Below are 22140 nucleotides of genomic sequence, written 5' to 3'. Positions count from 1 at the left end.
TGTTTTCTAAAAGTTAAGTAAAGAGTTTTTGAGAAAGAACGAAGTGTGTGATGTGCGCGACCGGCCGAGCTCAAGTAAGTATTCCCCAAAGTACCCATACAAGTTTATGTTACGTTTATCAGTTTCAGTAGAACATCATGCTAGAATAGGACTAAGGATTTAGGAGTGATGCCTTATGTGCCTGCTTTATGTGCTTCAGTTTATGAGAGTTGCATGCTAGAATTGAGTAGACAACAGTAGGATAGCCTGTCTAGGTTATGTCTGATAGTATGAGCTTAGCATTGTATGCTAGTGTAGTTCCTGTTATGAGGATATAGTTTCTTGAGATGGTTCCCTTTTGTCCGAATGCTGTTTGCTTTGTGCTATGTGGGATCTGAGTGATGGGAGTTAGCTGTTAGGTGAATACGTTAAAGTCACATGCGATCAGGGTTGAATAATCTCAGAGTGTTGGATTTGACCTTATTGCGTAGCTCTTGTTTGAGTCCTAACCATTGTAGGGATGAGTCCCTTACTCGAAGGATTATATGAGCCTCGTTGCATGTGATTGTATTCAGGTAATGGCTAATTGGCATTACAAAGAGACCTTCAGTAGCTGAGGACTGGGTTGGGTGGAGTCAAGGGTTTCCTAGGGTATGCCTAGGATAAGAGTAGCAGAGATCAGCAGTGGTAAAAGGGATCTGGTGGAGTCAAGGCAGTCCTTGAGGAAGGTATGGATAGATGTGGAAGGTAGTATGGGCCCGTACTACTGAAAGAAGAGGATCCGTACCCAAATTGAGGAAGGCTAAGACAAGACCGGGGAACTTGTAATAGATGTGATCCCTTTAGAGTTATCTGTATCACTAATGGTTGCCTATATGTATTGCAGAATGGTGGTACTACGTCAGTAGTTGGCAGTTTTGGAGAGGGATCGGGTTCGAGATCAGGTTCCGAGCCAGTAGATGAGAGGCTACGCGAGTTCATCGCGTCAGAGATCACCAGAGGCATCCTTGAGTCGACCCCCATCATTTTCGAGTTGATCAAGGAAGGGATAGTTGAGCTGATGGAGGACCGCCTCAGGGCGTTCAGGAGTGACTTGGCATCTGGCCAGTTAGGATCTCGCACACTGTCCTTTAAAGACTTCAGGGGAAGTGGTGCACCGGATTTCCATGGGGCGAAGGACCCCATTGCTGCCAGACGATGGATTGTGGACATTGAGTCCATACAGCTGACCAGTTTCTGCCCCGAGGGGTCGAAGGTGAGATATGCAATAGGGTGTTTGAGAGATAGAGCTAGAGACTGGTGGGAGTCTGTTGGCGACTCATCGGGAGCCTTGGCTGTTGAGGCTATAACCTGGTTGGATTTTGTGACCCGGTTCAGAGCAGAGTTTGCGCCAGCGGTAGAGCTTCAGCAGCTGGCTACAGAGTTTTTGGATTTGAGACAGACTACGGAGACTGTGGTGGAGATCACCGCCAAGTTTCGGGAGAGGGCATTGCTGGTGCCCCAGTATGCAGGAGACGAGGATATGAGGAGGACCCGCTATCATGACATGCTGCGAGCCGACATTCGGGAGCATGTTAGTTTTTCAGCTTGCCCTACCCTAGAGTCTATGATTTCCAAGGTGAGGGAGAGGGAGATTGATCTGGAGCATGTCCGGAAGAGGAAAGTAGAGGAGGGGCAGTCAAATGGGGCTTCGGGGAAGAAGCCCAAGGGATCGGATGGTAGGCCGAAAGGCCAGTCAGAACCGAGCCGCTGCAGGAAATGCGGCAGGCCACATGAGTGGGCGTGTAGACTGGGATCGTCGGGCTGCTACAAGTGCGGCAAGATGGGGAATTTTAGCAGGGATTGTACTGCCCCTGCATCGGTTATTCAGACTTCTGAGTTGCTGTGTTTCCACTGCAACCAGAGGGGCCACAAGAAGGCCAATTGCCCCCAGTTGACAGCAGCATCAGCGCCGATGAAGGCGCCAACTCCAGCAACCCTGCGGATCACTGATGGCCGGCAGGGCAAGGTAGAGGCTCAAGTGGTGAGGAGCCAGGCATTCCAGTTGACTACCAAGGAGGCACGCGCTGCACCCGATGTAGTGACGGGTATGACTTCCTATTTATGCTATTATGATATACTGCTGTGATTTTGATATGTTATGTATGTGCTTTGTTTAGGATCGTTCCATGTGAACGGTATCCCAGTTCAGGTATTGTTTGATTTGGGTGCTACCCGATCGTTTGTTACTCTTGCGCTCAGCAATAGATTTTCCGAGTCTTCAGGCATGTTGGATTCCCTCTAGACGTAGAGATTGCGGATGACCATTCGGTGCGAGCATCGACGGTGTTCCGAGATTGCGTGCTGAGGTTATTTGAGGAGCGTTATCTAGCGGATCTCGTTCCCATACCTTAACGGGGGAACAAGGTTATTATCGGTATGGATTGGTTAAGCCCCAATAGGGCAGCGATCGACTGCACGCAACAGTTGGTGCGGATCAGGACCCCAAGTGGGGGAGAGCTGGTGGTTCAAGGCGAGAAGCCACAGTGAGGACCAACCCTATGTTCTGCAGCGAGAGCTAGGCGTTACCTCCAGCAGGTTTGCGCAGGTTATGTCACGTATGTTATGGATACCCGAGATGCGGGTAGAGCGACGGTGGTCGAGGTGCCCGTAGTATGAGAGTTTCCGGACGTATTCCCCGAGGAGCTGCCTGGGATACCTCCGGAGCGCCAGGTGGAGTTCAGGATCGACCTAGTCCCTGGTGCGGCTTCGATAGCCAAGGCACCCTATCGGTTGGCTCCTCTCGAAATGCAAGAGTTGTCTACGCAGCTACAGGAGCTGCTAGACAAGGGATTTATCAGGCCAAGTAGTTCGCCTTGGGGAGCCCCGATTCTGTTTGTGATGAAGAAGGACGGGTCGCATCGTATTTGTATAGACTATAGGGAGCTGATTAAGCTAACGGTGAAGAACCGTTACCCACTCACAAGGATTGATGACCTCTTTGACCAGCTATAAGGAGCATCTTGGTTCTCCAAGATTGATCTGCATTCAGGATATCATCAGATGAGGGTTAGGGAGGAGGATGTGCAGAAGACTGTATTTCGGACGCGCTATGGCCACTACGAGTTTGTGGTGATGCCCTTCGGGCTAACCATTGTTCATGCCGCATTCATGGACCTCATGAATCGCGTGTGTAGACCGATGTTAGACCGATGTTAGACTGGTCAGTGATAGTGTTTATCGATGATATCTTGGTTTATTCCAAGACGTAGGAGGAGCACGAGGAGCACCTGCGAGAGGTGCTGGAGACCTTGAGGAGGGAGAGCTTGTATGCCAATTTCTCCAAATGTGAGTTTTGGTTGCGTGAGGTGCAGTTTCTTGGGCACCTTGTCAACCTAAACAGGATTTCGGTAGACCCGGCCAAGGTGGAGGTCGTGATGAGATGGGAGGTTCCGAAGTCTCCATCTGAGATTCGGAGTTTCCTGGGATTAGCAGGCTATTATCGGAGTTTCATCCAGGAATTCTCCAAGATAGCCGTACCGTTGACCAGGCTAACAAGGAAGGTCGTGGTCTTTCGTTGGGGGCCTGAGCAGCAGGCAGCGTTCGAGATACTGAGACAGAGATTGTGCGAAATGCCAATCTTAGCCCTGCCAGAGGGCATGGAGGATTTTTTTGTGTACTGCGATGTATCCATCTCAGGTTTGGGCGCGGTGGTGATGCAGAGAGGGCATGTCTTCGCCTATGCGTCGAGGCAGCTGAAGCCTCATGAGGCGAATTACCCGACGCGTGACTTGGAGCTGGGGGCTGTTGTGTTCGCCCTCAAGATTTAGCATCATTACTTCTATGGGGTTCGCTGTACCATTTACACGGACCATAAGAGTTTGAGGTACCTCATGGATCAGCCAAATCTAAACATGAGGCAGCGTCGGTGGATGGATGTGGTAAAGGGTTACGATTGTGAGATCCTTTATCACCCGGGTAAGGCCAATGTGGTGGTCGATGCGCTTAGCCGCAAGGCGCCGCTGATTAGGGGTATCTGCATGCGGATGACAGTGGTGACTCAGCTATTGGAGCGGATTCGGGAGGCCCAGCAGGAGGTCATGAAGGAGGAACATCGGAAGAGTGAGCGCATAGTGGGTCAGGTTTCCTCATTTGACTATGACAGCAGGGGATTATTGATATTACACCGCAGGGTGTGGGTGCCATACCTCGGAGGCGTGCGCCAGATCTTGATGGAGGAGGCGCATAAATCCCGATTCTCCATTCATCCCGGGGCGACAAAGATGTATAGGGATCTTCGTCTGGACTATTGGTGGCGCTGCATGAAGCGAGATGTGGCATGGTACGTGGAGCAGTGCTTGACCTGCAGGAAGGTCAAGGCCGAGCATCAGAGACCTCACGGCAAGATGCATCCGTTGGATATCCCGCTGTGGAAATGGGAGGATATTACGATGGATTTTATCATGAAGCTTCCCAGGACCGCACGGGGAATGGATTCGATATGGGTCATCGTGGATCGACTGACCAAGAGCGCCCACTTTATCCATATTTAGGAGAGCATCTCGGCCGAGAAATTGGCCGATATCCATATCAGAGAGGTGGTGGCCCGGCACGGAGTGCCAGTTTCAGTGATTTCAGATAGGGATGTGCGGTTCACATCCAGGTTTTCACTACTAGAAAAATAGCCTTTTTACGACGCGCAAATTACGACACTCATTAATATATGTTACGCAAACGAGAGTGACATTAAAGAGGTGTCATCTCTTCAGAAAATTTAAGGATTTAGGTCACGCATTATTGCGTGCCTTTAAATTAGTGTCAAAAGAAAAAAAATTAAAAACACGAAGGGCGTTGTACCTTAAATGCGCGCCCTCTATATGTGTCGCTTTATAATTTTAATGAACGCGCGATCCTTAGTTACAAGCGGGAAAAGAAAAGCCAAAAAATTAGAAAAGCCCGCTACCCTCCCTGCCCTAAGCATTTTCACGCATCTTTCATTCTCCTCACACTGTTGTGCAACTTCTCAATCAAAGATCGAAGGTTACAATTTCATCTCCATCTCTCGACTTCATCATCTCAATCAAGAAAAAGGGCTTCTAATTTCCATTCATCTACTTCATCGTTGCTGTAATTTCACCTTCTTCATATCTCTGCTGTTATTGAGAATACTCGCCAATAGTTTTCTTATTCCCCACTTGATGTTGAAATTTTCAGAAAAAGCCCTAATTAAGTATTATACTCTCAAGTCTCAATATTAGAATCCAAATATTGATTCTCGTTTGTTTCTTATTCCCCACAGATAAATCGAAAAAGGGGAATTAGAATGACGAAGGTAGCGGGAGTTTTGGTCCGGTGGTCGTGGTTCATCTATCAAGAAAGGAAGATGGGAACGCAAGCAGCCATGGTGGCTCGATGATGGAAATCAATCGAGAAAGGGGAAGCACCTCTGGTGCGGGATCGATTTGACAAAAGGAGAAGGGAGAAGCAGCGACGCTTCTCTTGTCTGCCACAGCTTGGGGGGGGAGGTGCTCCGGCGGTCTCCTTGGCTGTTCTTCCTTGTCGCCAGCAGATTACATGTAGGGAGGGGACTCCTTCTCCACCAGGTTTTCTCTTATCTCTATCCTCCACCAGGTCTTCACTCTGAAAAAGGGGATCGATCTCCTTACTTCGATTAGAAAACCCAAAAAAGTAGAAAACCCCACCTTGGAGATTTAGGGTTCATTCCCACCCAAAATTCTTTCGCACACCCAAAATTCTCAAACATCAAGATCTTTTTCGTCATCTCCCCTTTCATTCATTTTCCCGCTAACTTTCTCCTGCGAAAACACACCAAAGTAGAGGTTTCGGTGGCAAATAAGGATAAAACGGCGCATGAGAGAACTAAAAGGACTCTTATTGGTTGGAAAGACTAGCTGGAAAACACACAAGACTCTATAACCACTCCAGGGTTTAGAAACAGAGAGAAAGTTCTTGTAACTTGCTCACGTCTTACAGGTTACATGTTTTCTGATTTGTTCCCTTTATGCCACTAATTGTATCTAACCCTTTTTATTGTCCAGGGGCAAAACAAAGATTTTTTTTTATTTGTTCCCTTCGCATCAATTACAGGAATTTGATTATCCCCTCTCTTTGAACTAACGAACTCAACCTGGACCACCACTGCTCAGCCACCCCTGCATCCACCGCTACAAGATGAAGACTTGGACCTGAACCTGAACCCGTTAGCATAAATCCTTCGTTTTGGAGATAGGCTAATTCATGTCTTCTATCTGCGTATTTTTTACTTGGTGATGATAAATTCGTACCCATCAATCTTCCTTCGTGGTCACCATCTGCAATGAAATCCTAGGTCAATGATCTGTATTGATATGAAATGGGTTGTTTACAGGTATTCCTTTTCCCCAACATGAAAAATCCAAATAAAAAGATTCTAGACTTGGAGCTATGGACTAAATGTATGTAGGTTTGACTAATTTGTTTCCGAATTGTGTGTATATATGCTTCAATAGAAAGTGATTGGTTGTTGATTTTGAATAATTATATTTTCTTGATGCAACAGATACTTGTCTGTTTGAATCATTTTTATGCTGGTCAATCTTATGGTGCTCTACTGGAATTTTCATCTTGAGATAAAACATACTAGTTGAATTCTTTTTGCTGCCTTTAATTTTTTGTGTTGAAATGTTTACTAATGAACTGTTGAAACAAACATACTTGCTGAAATATATTTGCTAAAATCTCATGCTGAAATCTGAAGTTGGGATATGATTTGAATCTTTTTTTAAATCTATTTGCTTGAAATCTTTGTTCTATGTTAAATGTAAGTACTTGCTGAAATATATTTGCTAAAATCTCATCAAGCTCTCTCATGCCTAAAATGCCCCTGTCCCATGCCATATAATTTTAAACTTTTTTTTGAAACATTTTTGTCAGTCTTGTTGCTTACTTGTTTTGTAATCATTTGAAGTATAATAAAAGTTTAGTTATAGTTAAATAATTGTTATAGTTAATGAATTTTTGATTCCATTCAAGAATTCCCCTTCTGATCATGCAGGTTTGAGAAACACGATGGGGTATGTCCTAATTGATGAGGGAATAGTTGATGAAGTTGATTATGTCCTAATTAATGAGGGAAGAAACCCATTGCTGATAAGTGGTGAGGTATGTCTTCTTACTTTGAGTGTTGTACGGATAAATGATGTTTAAAAAATATTTGGGAAAGTAAAAAAAAAAAAGGAACTAGTTACTTAACAGCTTTGATATTTTGATCTGCATCTCATTCTCAGGCTAGCAAGGATGCTGCACGTTACACAGTTGCAGCTAAAGTAGCTGAGCTTCTCATGCGTGGCCTCGTATTTTACTTTTTTGCCCTTCTTTTTTCCTTTTTGATGTCTTGTTATCCATATCCATTGTATGAGTATCTCATTGTTTGTTTCACTACACATCATTACAATATACAGCTTAAGGATAATTCAGAAATCGCAGGACATATTGTTGAATTCAGGTTAGTTTTAAAGTTTTACTTCATCATGGTACAACTACATGTAACAAAAACTCATTTTAAACATTAATTTATGCATTTCCGATCAGTATGGAAGTCAATTTATTCAACAAAAGCTTGAAACCGCTACCACAGAAGAAAAAAAAACATGGTTTTTCATGAAATTATGCCTCAGGCTCTTTCACTTATGACTGATGTATTTGGCAATTATGTGATCCAGAAAGTAAATTGGTGTTTAACTATCTTTATTCCGGAAGATGATATTCATTTCATCATATCTACATTTTATGATCAAGTTGTTACATTATCAACTTACCAATATGGTTGTCGCGTTATTCAGGTAAAAAAGCAGAATTTATTTTTCATTTTTTAAACATTTGGGTAATAGATTTCACTTTCTTTATTCGATCTTGTTACTAAATGATTGAAATTTTACTAACAGAGAGTCCTAGAGCACTGTAGCAACCCAAAAACTCAAACCATAGTCATAGATGAAATCTTGAAATCTGTACACATGCTTGCATAAGATCAATACGGGAATTATGTCGTTCAGGTATGTTTTTATAAACGATAAAAACATGTTTCTGTATAAAGTATAAACTGTTTAAACGATTAAAATTTTTGTTGTTATTTAAAGTTGACGGGGAGAGTGGAAGAGAAAATACGATGGTCAGAGGGGATCCACCAGGCTGTGGAGGCAAAAGAAGGCTTACTAATCCAAGTATATATTGATTTTTTATAATGGTCATATGTGGCATGCCTCATCATCATTCTTTTTGATAACTCTTGTTTAATTAAAGCTATTAACTTGTATTTCTCTTGGACTTTGTAGACTAATTCAGTTGTAGTGGCGCAAATCACGTACCAATCAATGTTTAAGCTCTATCCAAAGCTTTCCTTTACACCCCTAATTACTTTCCTGAAGTCAAATTGGTGTGTTTGTTACTGTAGCTAATACTGGAAACTATCATTGCTGAAACATCAGTGACAATACCTGGAACTAAGTATGTGATTGATCCTGGATGGGTAAAAGTGAGGAGTTACTCTCCTCATAGTGGCATTGAGTCTCTAACTGTTCTTACAACTTCAAAAGCTCAAGCTCTTCAAAGGAGGTAAGCACATTGATTTCACATCTACATATACAGGGACCAAATATAAAGCCATGTTTACTTCATTAAACTAAGTGTCAAGTCAAACATTTAATTTTATTTTAAGATGGCAGAGAATATAATAAAATAAGATGGAAATGTGATTCAACTTTAATTTTTTTCTAATGTTGCAGTGGGCGTGCAGGGCGTGAAGGAGCTGGGAAATGCTTCTGTCTTTATCCAGAGAGCAGATTTGAGGGACATGATGATTCCACAATGCCAGAGATCAAAAGAGGCAACCTTTCTAATGTTATTTTGTAGCTTAGTGCTCTTGGTGTTGATGATATACTTGGATTTGACTTCATGGAGAAACCCGATAGGTATGCTATATTTTTTCTATTAAAGTAGGTTCATGAACAAGTGAAAGTACATACTAGTATTGTTTTATTCAGTTAAGTTACCTTTAGCACCAAGCAATATTGTTCCTCTGTTTTTTCTTGGTTCTACTGTTCTCGTCCCTCTTTTCTTCTCCCCTATTTCTTCTATTTTCCTTGGTGACTAACTTTCTTTTATGGTGTATGTAACTTTCTTTTTTATGAAAACTTTCTTTTTATGACTCTTTCAATTATGACTTTTTGATATTTTATGGTGTATCTATAACATTTCTAAAGTCCTATAGAAAAGAAATCAATTTGTGTATCTTAATGCACCATATAAGTAGCAATTATTACATGGTGATTGGAGACAAAATCGACACGTGTGGATTTCTATAAAAAAAATGTTAAAAACTAATCATTTTTTGTTTTAAAAATTCATATTTACGGACCTTCTGTCACCTTATCAGTCCAGCTGGTGGTGTTTTCCCTGAAACAGGAACATCATTTTGTCCTCAATTCCCATTTCCCCCTGCTCCTCTACTAATGATGCAAGAACGGTTCCAGAGTCTTATCAATCAACTTTTTCATTGTGAGTTGCTACATCTTTAGCCTTACTTACAATTCTGACTTCTGACTTCACTTATATACCTCTATGTGGTGTTTATAGAGAATTATCCATATGCTTACACAAATTTCTATAGCTGATTACACATTAATTTAATTATGCAGGTTTTGAAGTTTTTGATGGAAAAGAATAGTGTTAATACTCTTCATAGAAAAGTATGTTGGTATTTTAGGAAATTTGGCTAATAATTTAGTTAATTATATAAAAAATGTTGAAATGTTACATTTGTCTACTATTGGAATGATTATTTGTATGACATTAACTTTTGTGCAATGTATTGTATTTTTTGTATATGGTATTTTATTTTCTATTATGAGACATGATATGCAAATTTAATTTGAAATTCAGTAAATCTATAAATAATTTTTTTTAAAAAAAAAAAATTAAAATTACGATACGAAAAAATGTGTGTCGTCTTCATTTATGACATGGCCTTTCTTGACAGGGGTTTCCTTGATACGCAATGCGTGTCATAAACACGCGCTTCGTAAGGTTACGACACGCAAATGCGTGTCGTCTTCCTTTATGACAGGGCCTTTCTTGATACGCATTGCGTGTCGTAAACGCGCATCGTAAATGCGCGTCGTAAATGAGCGTCGTAAATGCGCGTCGTCTCTCTTTATGACAGGGCCTTCCTTGACGCGCATTTCCGCGTCGTCTGAGCCCTTTATGACGCGCAATGAGCGTCGTAAAAGGCTGTTTTTCTAGTAGTGTTTGGAAGAAATTCCACGACGAGTTGGGTACTCGTCTGCATTTCAGCACCGCCTTTCACCCGCAAACAGATGGCCAGAGCGAGCGGACCATCCAGACTTTGGAGGACATGCTGCGGGCTTGTGTTTTAGACTTTGGAGGTAGCTGGGATACCTACCTTCCGTTGGCGGAGTTCTTGTATAATAATAGCTATCATGCGAGCATCGGCCGTCCTCCTTTCGAGATGTTGTATGGGAGGAGGTGCAGGACCCCGATATGCTGGGGCGAGGTTGGCCAGAGAGTCATGGGGAGCACCGAAGTAGTGCTCAAGACGACAGAAAAGATTCAGCAGGTCCGGAGCAGGATTCAGACTGCTCAGAGTCGGCAGAAAAGTTATCCCGACAAGCGCCGACCAGTCCTGGAATTCCAAGTCGGAGATATGGTTCTCCTGAAGGTGCCGCCTTGGAAAGGCGTCATTCGATTCAGGAAGTAGGGAAAGTTGGGCCCCAGGTACATTGGACCCTTCAAGGTTGTAGCCTGGGTGGGCAAGGTGGTGTACCGGTTGGATCTGCCAGCCGAACTCAATCAGATCCACAACACTTTCCACGTCTCTCAACTGCGGAAGTGCCTGGTGGACGACACAGCGGTAGTACCCTTGGAGGACATTCAGGTTGATGGCAGCCTGAATTACATCGAGCGGCCTGTAGCAATCCTTGACCGGAAGTCGAAGGATCTGAGGAACAAAAGAGTAGAACTCGTGAAGGTGCAATGGCAGCACCTGAAAGGGTCGGAGTGGACTTGGGAGTCGATGGATGAGACGATGGAGCACTACCCCGAGCTGTTTCCGGATCAAGCAGCAGACTTCGAGGATGAAGTCTAAAATAAGTGGGGGAGATTTGTAGCACCTGGTTCTTGGTACGTATTCTGTTATTAAATCTTCTTTTATTTTTGCATTTTTATCTTTCGACTCGGTGAGTCGAAGGACTGACTCGCCGAGTAGAAGCGCGATGAGGCATGGAGCTTAAGTTGCGGACTCGGCGAGTCGGGTCCCGAACTTAGCGAGTCGTCGCCGTCTGGACAAAAACCCTAATCCAGGGGTTTGCACCCTATTTAAACGACCTTATGTAGCCTCCACTCCCCCTTTATGCTCCCAAACACTTCTCATAGCAAACCCTAGCCGTTTTGAGAAAATCCAAGGCTTTTGAGTGATTCTTGTGAGTTTTGACCTCAAGGAAGAAGGAAGAGCATAGAAGTATCAAGAGGAGACTGAAGGATTCGAGTTTGGTTCTCCATTTGCAGTCTACAAAAGATATAAAGTCTGAACCTTGCTCATTCATTTGTTAGATCCCTCTTTGGGGTGATTAAGGGCTTTTATAAGCTATTTTTGGTGGCCAACCATGTTTGCAAACATGGTTGGGGGTTTGAGCTTCTGGATCATGTCATTATTGGAGTCACAAGGCAGATTTGGGTTGCTTTTGCACTCAAGGAAGGCCCCATGCAACAAAAGAACCATTTTAGAGCCTTTTAAGCTCAAAATTCCCATGCATGCACGTAAAGTTTGTAACTTTACATGCTAGAACGAGTCTAGGGGCCTGGATCTATCTCTTGGTCAAGTGTTGTACATCAGAAATCAAAGTTTGAAGGAGGGGATGTGACCGACTTGGCGAGTCCATTCCTGGACTCGACGAGTCCATTCCTGGACTCGACGAGTCCAAGGGTTCTGTCCCATATCAGTGAGGGTCAAAAGGACCAAATGAGTGTGGAGAGGTTTTAGAGAGTCCCGGGGAGTGACCCAACGTTCTGAACTAAGCAAATTGTTCTGGAAATTCATGGTACTCAGCTAGTGCATGAACGGACTCGGCGAGTCGAAGGCAATCTTCATAGAACTCGACGAGTTGTTCGTCAACTCGGCGAGTCGAGGACAGAACATGTTCGTCGGATGTAGAGTAAATCGGCGAGTTTTTCATATAACTCGGCGAGTTAAGGGAAGGACATGAGTATCAGTTGATGATGGACTTGACGAGTTGTTCATACAACTAGGCGATTCGGATGAGGATTCAGTCGGTGTTCATTTAGAAGGAAAACTCGTCGAGTCATCGCCTAACTCGTCGAGTAGAGTCGGGTATGAGGTCTAATGGAAGGATAGGGACTCGGTGAGTTTGCGATCCAACTCGGCGAGTCAGGTCAACTGGATGTTGACTTTGACTTTGACTTGGTCAGGGGTAAAATGCTCATTTTACCCTAAGAGTAGATGTCAGTTTTTGACTAAGTGTTTTGTGGGAATTATAGCCGAAGGATTTCCGGAGCAGCAGTGGCAACAGTCAGAGGATTCCCGCACAGTTTAGCAGCTGCTACGAGGTGAGTTACCTTCCAGTAGCGGTGGGCCTACGGCCATAATGTCAGCCCACAAGTAGGGTTCGTATGATATATGATGGTCTTTGTGATATCATCTAGGATAGCTACTACCTGATATGTTATATGCTAGCATGATATGTGTATGTGATAGTGTTGGATTAATGTCTAAGTCCATAACTATAGTTGGTAAGACTTGACCCGACCCGGCATGGTCCATTTGGGTTGCATGGCATCATGCACTTGGATAGAGTATAATGAGAGAAATAAGACACTTATGGTTATTAATATATTATAAGTTCTAGTATATTAATAATAAGAATAATAAGATTATTTAATTAGTATTGATCAAGAATTAATCTAGGATTAATTAAGTGATCAAAAGAAGACTAATTAAATATATAAGTTGATTGTGCAAATGATCCATACTGATATAGTGGGCTAATGCTCCATGGATTATCTAGTTGGGCTAAAACCCATATAATGCTCCATGGTGTTTTTGTACCCATGGATCATGGAAATGAAAGGCCATATCAATTAGGGCTTACATGGTGTAACCCAGACTATATATGCATCTTATTCTTGACCAAAATCGGCACTAGTATCATTCTAGAGAGGGCTAGCCGATTTTCATGAAGGGTAGAATTCTCTCAAGTTATTCCAAGTGAATTTGGTGTTGTGTGAACCATTTTTGGTGTCACACTTAGGGCACTAGGAACTCAAGCTTCATGAAGACTTTCTACATCAAAGAGGTATGTATTCTATCTTGTTATATTCATTGTTGTATATGCTAGATTAGGATAATACCTTGGATGTTCATATTTGCATGTATAATAGAGAAAACATAGATCCAAGGTATTTAGGGTTGCATGTACACTTAGGAGTGTTAGAATGCTCAAAACACAACAGTGGTATCAGAGACTAGGCTTGTTTTCAATTATACTTGATGCAAATTGCTGAAAAATGCTGAAAAACTCATTTTTCTGGCTTTCTGGGCACTGGACTCGCCGAGTCCATGAGTAAAAGCATCCTACTCGTCAAGTAGGTTCATGCACTCGATGAGTAGGAGCCCCAGACAGCATATTTTCGAGGTTTTTGGCTAGAAATGGACTAGGAACATTACCCTAAGTTGTTTTTGAACTTATAAACCTGTTTTTGATGTGGTAATGTTCATGCTAATCCAATTTCAAAGATAATTGTCAATAGATTCATGTTTTGTATTAGTTTAAGGTTTAGACTAATTACATGAAAAAGTTTGATTTGAATTATCTTGTTCTTATGAGTTGCTTAGATTAATAGAAAAGTTGAGTGAAATAGTTGTTTTCAATCCAAATTAATCTAAGAGTTGATTCTAAAATGTGTTTTTGTAACTTGTCCTCAAGTTATATGAAAAGTCACATTTAAGTTTCACAAAACTCATAAAAGTTGGCAAAGGTTACAAAAATGAAGAGTCTAGTTCTAATTAAATGGTTTTATGACTCCATAACATGTCCTCAAGTTATGGAGGACCAAAAGTCTCTTCATTAAATACTAAATAAAAAAAGTGTAACTTTAATTAATTCCATAAGTTATAAAATAAAGAATAGTTAATTCTTTTATTAGTTTAAAGTCTTCCATAACTTGTCCTCAAGTTATGGAACTTGAAGAGTTTTTGGATTAAAACTACTTTAAAGACATAAGTTATGAAATTAATTAGTTTTGAATAGTTTCAAAACTTGCCCTCAAGTTTTGGAATTTGAAAAGTTTTCTCTTATGAATACTTTAATTTCCAAGTTAGCCCTTAGAATTTTAAAAGTTAAAATTCAACCCTTATACTTTATAATATTATAAGTTAATAATATATATATATATATATATATATATATATATATATATATAAGAGTAAAGTCAGTCTTACCGTTAGTAGGCCTCATTCACGAAGCCGGTCTATAAGGGGGGTATAAGGTTACTGCCTATAAAATGGCAGTTTAATGGGTGTCCACTCTCACCCACCGCTTCCTTGACCGATGGAGGGTCGTTAGCCGAACGGGTAGGACAAGGACTAGAATTCTCCCTTCATTAAAAGTATTAATGATAAATACTAAGTAACTAAACTCTTAATAATACCCAATCTTAGTTACTTAGGAAAATGTGAATAAGGTGCTAATCCATGAAATTACACTTTGCACTTTGTTTAAGTCGGTTAGTGGTGCATGTGTGGTTAACCGGCACACTAACTCGTATTTAACAAGGTAGGCAAAGGGTAACTTAATGTTTATCATAGTATCGATGGAGCCTGCGTGGTTAACCGACACATCGATTGAGGGGTAAACACTTAAGGGTACTAAGTAATTTGCATGGTTACTTCACACCTTGTTTTGTGATCCTCGGCATCCCAGTCACAAAACCTGAAGGGCACACTCGAGATTGAAACATGCCATTGAACAGTTCAATGAATCTCAAACATCTAGGAGTTTCTAAACCAATTAAAACCTAATAATACATTTCGTTTATCTTGGTGGAAATTGGTGAATCATCATTCACCTACCTACAAATATTTTATAGCTTGGATTTCGGCATCCCTCTTCTAAGTTATAAAATAGTTTGTTGGGTCCTAGCCTTAATATTTCTTATTGGGTGTCATATTAAGGACTTTAGATCAACTATCTTGAATATCTACCAAAAGATGTCTGGTTTAGACATTTATGATCTCCCCAAATCTCTTGAAACAAGCTTTCCTAAATGAAGATGATGTCCCTTGGAAATCATACTTCTTTCACCTCCTCCAATTATTCTCCCTAACCCACAAGTTTAAGGTCACTCAAGCCCTATTGGCAAGGCAAGGTCTAGGTGTGATCACATCTTGGAGATGTAGTCACATATTGACAAGCCGGGAGAGTTGGGTGTCAAAGTCTTGAGAAAGTTGGTGGTTCAACTACTTTCTAAGTCACATAGTGAGTTCCTTTGGGACTCCTATGAAACAGACTAAGACAAGACCCTTAAGGATCTTATCCATTTGCTAAGATCATCTTCCTAAAAGTTTATGGACATCGACAATGATGGCATTAGATATCTAGTAAAGCTCTCTTTTCCCAGTGGAAAGGGGTCGGCCATAGTCAACTCGGTTGACCAAATGGTAAAGAGAAAGACTAAGTTTGTGATAGTCCCATGTTTCATTACCAAAGCATCCATATGTTGAATTGCCAAAGAAAGGGACATTGGTTGCGAAGCTGCAAAGTTGCCTAAGGATGTTAAAGTCAATAAGTTTGACTCTACTTCACGTAAAAATTCCACTATCTAACTCTGCTAAGTTTCTACTCTGAGATTCTTGATACATGATGTTACTGGGTCACATGGTGATGTTTTAAGAATCAAAGAAAAGTGAAGAAACTTAAAGAAAGAATATGCTGAATCTGATCGTATAGATGGATTTCTATCGCGTAGTTTGAAGATCGGATTCTTGAGCTACTTCTTAGGAGTTATGAGATATTGCTTAGGAATAGATAACAACAAGTTTCCATATGGATTGTAAGGACAAGTTCTTCCGCAAAGTTTTTTAAAATAAAAGGAAATTTTGGTTTTATTTATTTTAAAATACCCTTACAATGGCATCTGTGGAAATTTTTGTTGCTTATAAGATTCCATTAAGAGCAAGAGTGGAAATATGAATTTGATTCTTTCATTTGTGGTAGTGTCTAAATTTACCAAATAAGGGAAGATTCTCATCACCTAAGTTTCAGTTGGATAGAAACTTGGAATCATGCAAGTTGTATAGCATGATGAATGAGAACTTTCAAGCATTGGAAAATTAAGACTAAATACTTCTTCACATTGATGTGTGAGTCAAGTGAAGGACTAAGGGATCGAGAACACATTCTTGTGCACTGGTCAAGTCCACCACAAAAGATTGATAAGACTATTCGTCATAGTTTACTAAAGCTCAGTAAATATGATTATACTTACAAGCTTAAGTGTAACTATGAGACATTGGAAAAGGTTCCAATGTATGGTAGAGCGAATAAGAAGAGTCAAATTAGGCAGAAAGATAAAAGTTTCTCAAATCTGAAAAGATGGGAGAGTACTTTAGTATCATGTTATATGATCATCTTAATGATTTAGAGACCTTATCACAATTCATCCTCTAAGTGCTTTTTGATAGCTAAGAAGAGGAGCTATGAATTGTTGAAGTGGCTAAATCAAATAGATGATCCATACTTTGTTCCAAAAACAATTCTTAGAGTCATACTCCAAGATTGTAACTTGAGTGACATGTCTTAAAGAAGGTTTAAAACACTCTTCAAATGTAAGAGTAAAAGTTTTCTACTCTTGTACATTTGAAATTGGTAAGTTGTGATGTTTTGGATAAAACAAAGACCAACTTAGGCCAATTTTGTGAAGTGTTTGTCATGATTAGAATCCGCACTATCTCTTGGATGTTTGACAAGGGAGTCTTATAGGTCGATTTCTAATGTTTAAAGGGATGGAGGCTGAAGATATTAGGGTTAGGTTATGAGATAAGGAGCTTAAAATAGGGTCCAAGACCCTAAAATAGGGTTCAGGTCTGATTGGCGTACGCCCAACGTACTCTGAAGAACATTCACGAGCACCCCTGGTCAGTACGCCCATCGTACTTCCTTCTGCACTTGTACGCCCAACGTACTCTTTGTGTACGCTCAACGTACTCGACTAAGCCTGCAACCACAAAACTTCTGAAGGCCATAACATCTTCATTATAAATCCGTTTCCGATGATCCTTATATCCACCAAAAGGTAACGAGAAGCCCTACACTTCTAAAGCCCACTTGAACTCAAATCCAAAATTCATGAAAAGCCCGCACCAGTGCCTTTAACAATACATTTGGGCTCTAAAGCACAAACCGAACTCTTTTATCACACAACCTACCTTACACATATCCAAAAGGCCTAAACCTTTCTCCTTAAAAGCCTCAAAACCTTCTCATACACGGATTAAGGCCTACCGGCGTTAAATCACAAAACAATCTAGAACTGGATGTTACAATTCTCCATCACTTAAATTAGATTTCGCCCTTGAAATCGCTCTTTTTCCTCGCATAGATCAAAACAAATAACCCGAGAAGCACAACCAGAAAATCTCTTAACATTCAACGATCCTTCTCCCAAGACATCAAAAACCAAATAGAATTCCCAAGCTGAAGAAGGACAGACCCCTTTTCCCGTGGAGGTACCTGCTCTAACTTTCCAGAACTTGAAACTATAGTGGTTTGTCTCTCCGTTAGACCGCCCATGCAAAATATCACCCTGATAATCGCTCATAGAATAACAGACTCGAATAAAACACTCCCAACTCTGAGTACCAGGTCAGATCCCGACCCAACGGTTGAACCTCCAAGGGCTACCCCTTGCACACCCAATAAAATGACTTTACAACCTTCCTATTCACAATAGTTAACCCAGCTCATTGCGACACAGTAGTCACGTAGTTCGCTTTACCCCAAGCAAAAACTACACCTTATCTGAAATCGTCTTACCTTCGACCTCTATCGTCTACCAATCACTGATTCCATGCGTTTCGCGGTTCTTCCCATACCGGCGAACTTACTCACTCTGGTCTAATACATCTGATAGAGAACAATACTTCTCAAAATGAACCCATCTACGAATCAGAAACCTCATCTTGCCTACTAAACACACAAACGAATCCAAACTCAAGCTCTAGAGTCGGATTCAACAACATAATTGGAACCAATCAATTCCAATATGGTACTCAACTCGTGACCCAAGATTCGCAATCCACGCGTACACCACTTCTCCAATTCCCTTCGATTGTGATAACCACAACTCAACTCAGAATATAACGATTACTGACAAATATGGAGACCTCGGTCTCTCCCTTGGTTTAACCACCAAGATCATACAGACTCAACTGATGAGGTTACACAAGCCTAGGAACTCCCTTGTCTCATGCCCTGACTAGTGAATACTACGGCTCCCCGAAAATTCACAACGCTTCTCATTCGCTTCTTGGTGAATACTATGGCTCCATGTAGTATTCCTACACCCTCTCGCTGACTGGTGAATACTACGGCTCCCCACAGTATCAGAACACCCTCTCACTGACTGGTGAATACTACGGCTCCCCGCAGTATCACAACATCCTCTCGCTGACTGGTGAATACTACGGCTTCCCGCAGTATCACATCACCCTCTCCCTGACTGGTGAATACTACGGCTCCCCGCAGTATCACAAGACTCTCTCGCTGACTGCTGAATACTACGGCTTCCCGCAGTATCACAACACCCTCTCATCACCCCACTATCTCATCCTCAAGTCGACACCACACTGCATTCACTAAATCATGCTCTACGGTCCCATATATATAGGTGCACACACCTACCCAAATTATGCATCACTAATCCTGACGACAACCGCCATGTCCAATCACATTCCCTTGCTGCAATTCACATTCTTAGATAATCTCACTTAAAGTCAATTAGCTGAGAAGGCTCCCACTAGGACCATAGACACCTGATAAGCCACTCGCCATCTCATAACTAATCTTCATTTCAAACAAAACGTAACTTCGGAATACTCCAACCTCAATTGAAACATGGAAGGATTTTTCATCGACTGAAAACATGCTAACGAAAATCCAAGCCTCCACCATCTACTGATCACCATCCATACGTAACTACTCATACTGACTCTGTAATTTGTTGAACATTCAACTGCTGCCCCTCCTGGAGTATAGATCTCAATCTATACTTATATCCGCCAATCACAGCTGTTGCACCCTGACTCAGCGACCCAAACGCCTCGAACTCAACATTTGCAAACATCATCTCGCCTCATCACTAATAACTCGGGCCGCATGTGTCCGCACCGCACCGCACATCACCATAACCAGTTTTCTAATAGTACATGAACAAATATCGGATCTTCATAATAAAATACTCAGTCCTCCCCCACTCAAGGTTCGAACCATCACCAATTGGCATGCCCATAGTTTACTCCACATAATGTTTTACCGGGTATATCATACTTAACTATTGGAACGTATCATGTTAACGTTCAAGGCCATCACCAGTTGAACCAAGCAATCTCCAAATACCTTGTCTCTGACCAAAAGTCTCGAATTCCACCCAACGCGGGAATAATCAAAAAAGAAAAAGACCTCACTTCTCATAACCGACACACAACTTAGGCAACGAAAGCCACTACCCCGAAATGCTCCTCTTGATTTCCTGACACCACTGCTAACACCCCTACTATACTCAAATAGGGTATATCATGGTCTCAAAATCAGCTCAGTCACCACTGATGATCCTCTCTTACTGTAATACTACCTTGCGGTAGACATACTGCCCATATAATTTGGTGAAAGATCGCATCCAATGCTACCCCATAAAGTTTAACACCAAGCTTAGAAATCAGAAACTCATTATCTCTTCTACTTCTCACAAGAAACGAAAATAGCGCACTCTGGTCATAGAAAGTGGCATCTCCTCTATCGACGGATTGCTCAATTCAGACTTTAACCCTCCATAAAGCATCATCTTTTACTCATCCCTGAGTCTTGCGACACCAACTGGCATCTCACCAAAAATCCCTTTGAAACTAACTCGATTTCCTCTCAAGGTACGCTCCATTGAAACTCGTTCGACCTGGCCCTATGGCCCCATACTGCTTCACATCTGATATCAGTCTAACCAACACAATGGAATAACAGGTAAAACTAGAAGCACTAACCGCCACGAGTCATGGTACTCAAACCATGTGGCCACCTCTCGATCTGCTATAAACCATGGTACCCGAACCCTGTTATCTCCTCTTAACCTGCTACGAATCATGGTACTCGAACCATGTTCTCCTTTCTCAATCCGCTACGAATCATGGTCCTCGAAGCATGTTCTCTCTTCTCAATCCGCTACGAATCATGGTACTCGAACCAGGTTCTCTCCTCTCAATCCACCACGTAGAATTTCTGGAATTCTCCCTGTTTCGAGTATGGGTCCTCTACATTCAGTAGTATGGGCCTATACTACCTGCCAAATCTACCATACTTTCCACATGGATCGTCCCAGATTTCCTAAGTAGCTGTTCAACCTTCTCGTTCACCCATCTCGTTATGCAAGTTCGCCCTCCAGAGAATACTCTCCTCCGTCATCGTACTCTTCTGAATAAGTTCACTCCCTAGGCTCTTCCTAGGTTCTCTAACTTTCCTGCCATCAGCTGCTGAAGAACTCCTTATGATGCCAGCCATCTACCTCCTGAATATCATCATATTCACTCAGTAGCTGACTCCCATCATCGAGAGTTCTACAAAGCACGAAGCAAGCAACATTCGGTCATCAGATAATCTCCACCAGCACGTAAAACCCCTCTAGGTTATTACCCCACTTGCACTCCTCATACACGAAGGATATCATCGAACTCAAGCAACTTTACCCCACGCGGGCATCTGACTACCCTCTTAGTAGACTCCTCAAATGCTCATCTAGTTATCTCTCCTAGATTACTCCTCTACTCAAATCCCTATCTAAAGAAGATTCATGTTGGATACTCTTACTCCGCACATACTCAAAAGCAAATCATAGATAGCAGCAACTCCTAGGCTAAGGCATCACAACGCAGGCCACTGTAGTCCTAAAATATGAAATACCTAGCCTATCTCTAGCATGTTATATATCTCATAAATATCTCATAACACAAAGGTAAGGGTATTTTGGGAAATCACCGTTCAGGCCCTGGCTGATTATACACACCGCTCCAACTCGTTTCTCTTAAACTCTTTCTCATTTTTAGAAAAATTTATCTCTTTTGAAAATATTTCTCAAATCCTTAGTTTGAGTTCATACACACCCAGAGGTGCATTCGAATCCCTCAAACCAAGGCTCTGATAACAACTTGTAACACCGTAAATTTTCAAACAATTTTTTTTTTCATTTTTAAAATCATATAATTCTCGTAACACATTTCACAAAAATCTCATTAATTTAATTTACAAAACACAACTCCATAATTGTTTGATTAATACTCCAGGATCCTCAAAACATACCTCCTTCTCTGGTGTGTATAATCAAACCGGTGCCTTCCCGCGATCCTGAGAAAACCTGAAACACATATCACATAACACAGTAAGCACGAAGCTTAGTAAGTTTCCCAAAATACCACATACAATACATAAGCCACTCGAGGCTATAACTCCGTAAGACCCTCCGGTCTATGTGTCTCGGTTGGACCCTCCGGTCCCACGGCTCGTTGGACCTTCTGGCCCGGTCTGGTTGGGACCCTCTAGTCCCATGGCTCGTTGGCCCCTCCGGTCCGGTCTGGTTGGGACCGTCTGGTCTCACAGCTCGTTGGACCCTCCGGTCCGGTCTAAGTGAGAACCCTCCGGTCTAATAGTTCGTTGGACCCTCCAGTCTGGTCTAAGTATCACATAATATAGCACACATCACATATTACCCAGAAAATGCATATCTCAAGTAAGCACATAAGGCCCTCTAGTCACACATAATTACCACTCTAGGTAAAGTATAGTGAGAAGACTCACCTTTGATGATGAACAACCCCAATAAATGTTGTTGCTA

This window comes from Lactuca serriola, chromosome 1 (genome assembly GCF_051521515.1).
Source record: "Lactuca serriola cultivar US96UC23 chromosome 1, Lser_US96UC23_V15, whole genome shotgun sequence".
NCBI classification, from domain to species: Eukaryota; Viridiplantae; Streptophyta; class Magnoliopsida; order Asterales; family Asteraceae; genus Lactuca; species Lactuca serriola.
Note: the sequence above shows the minus strand (reverse complement) of the source record.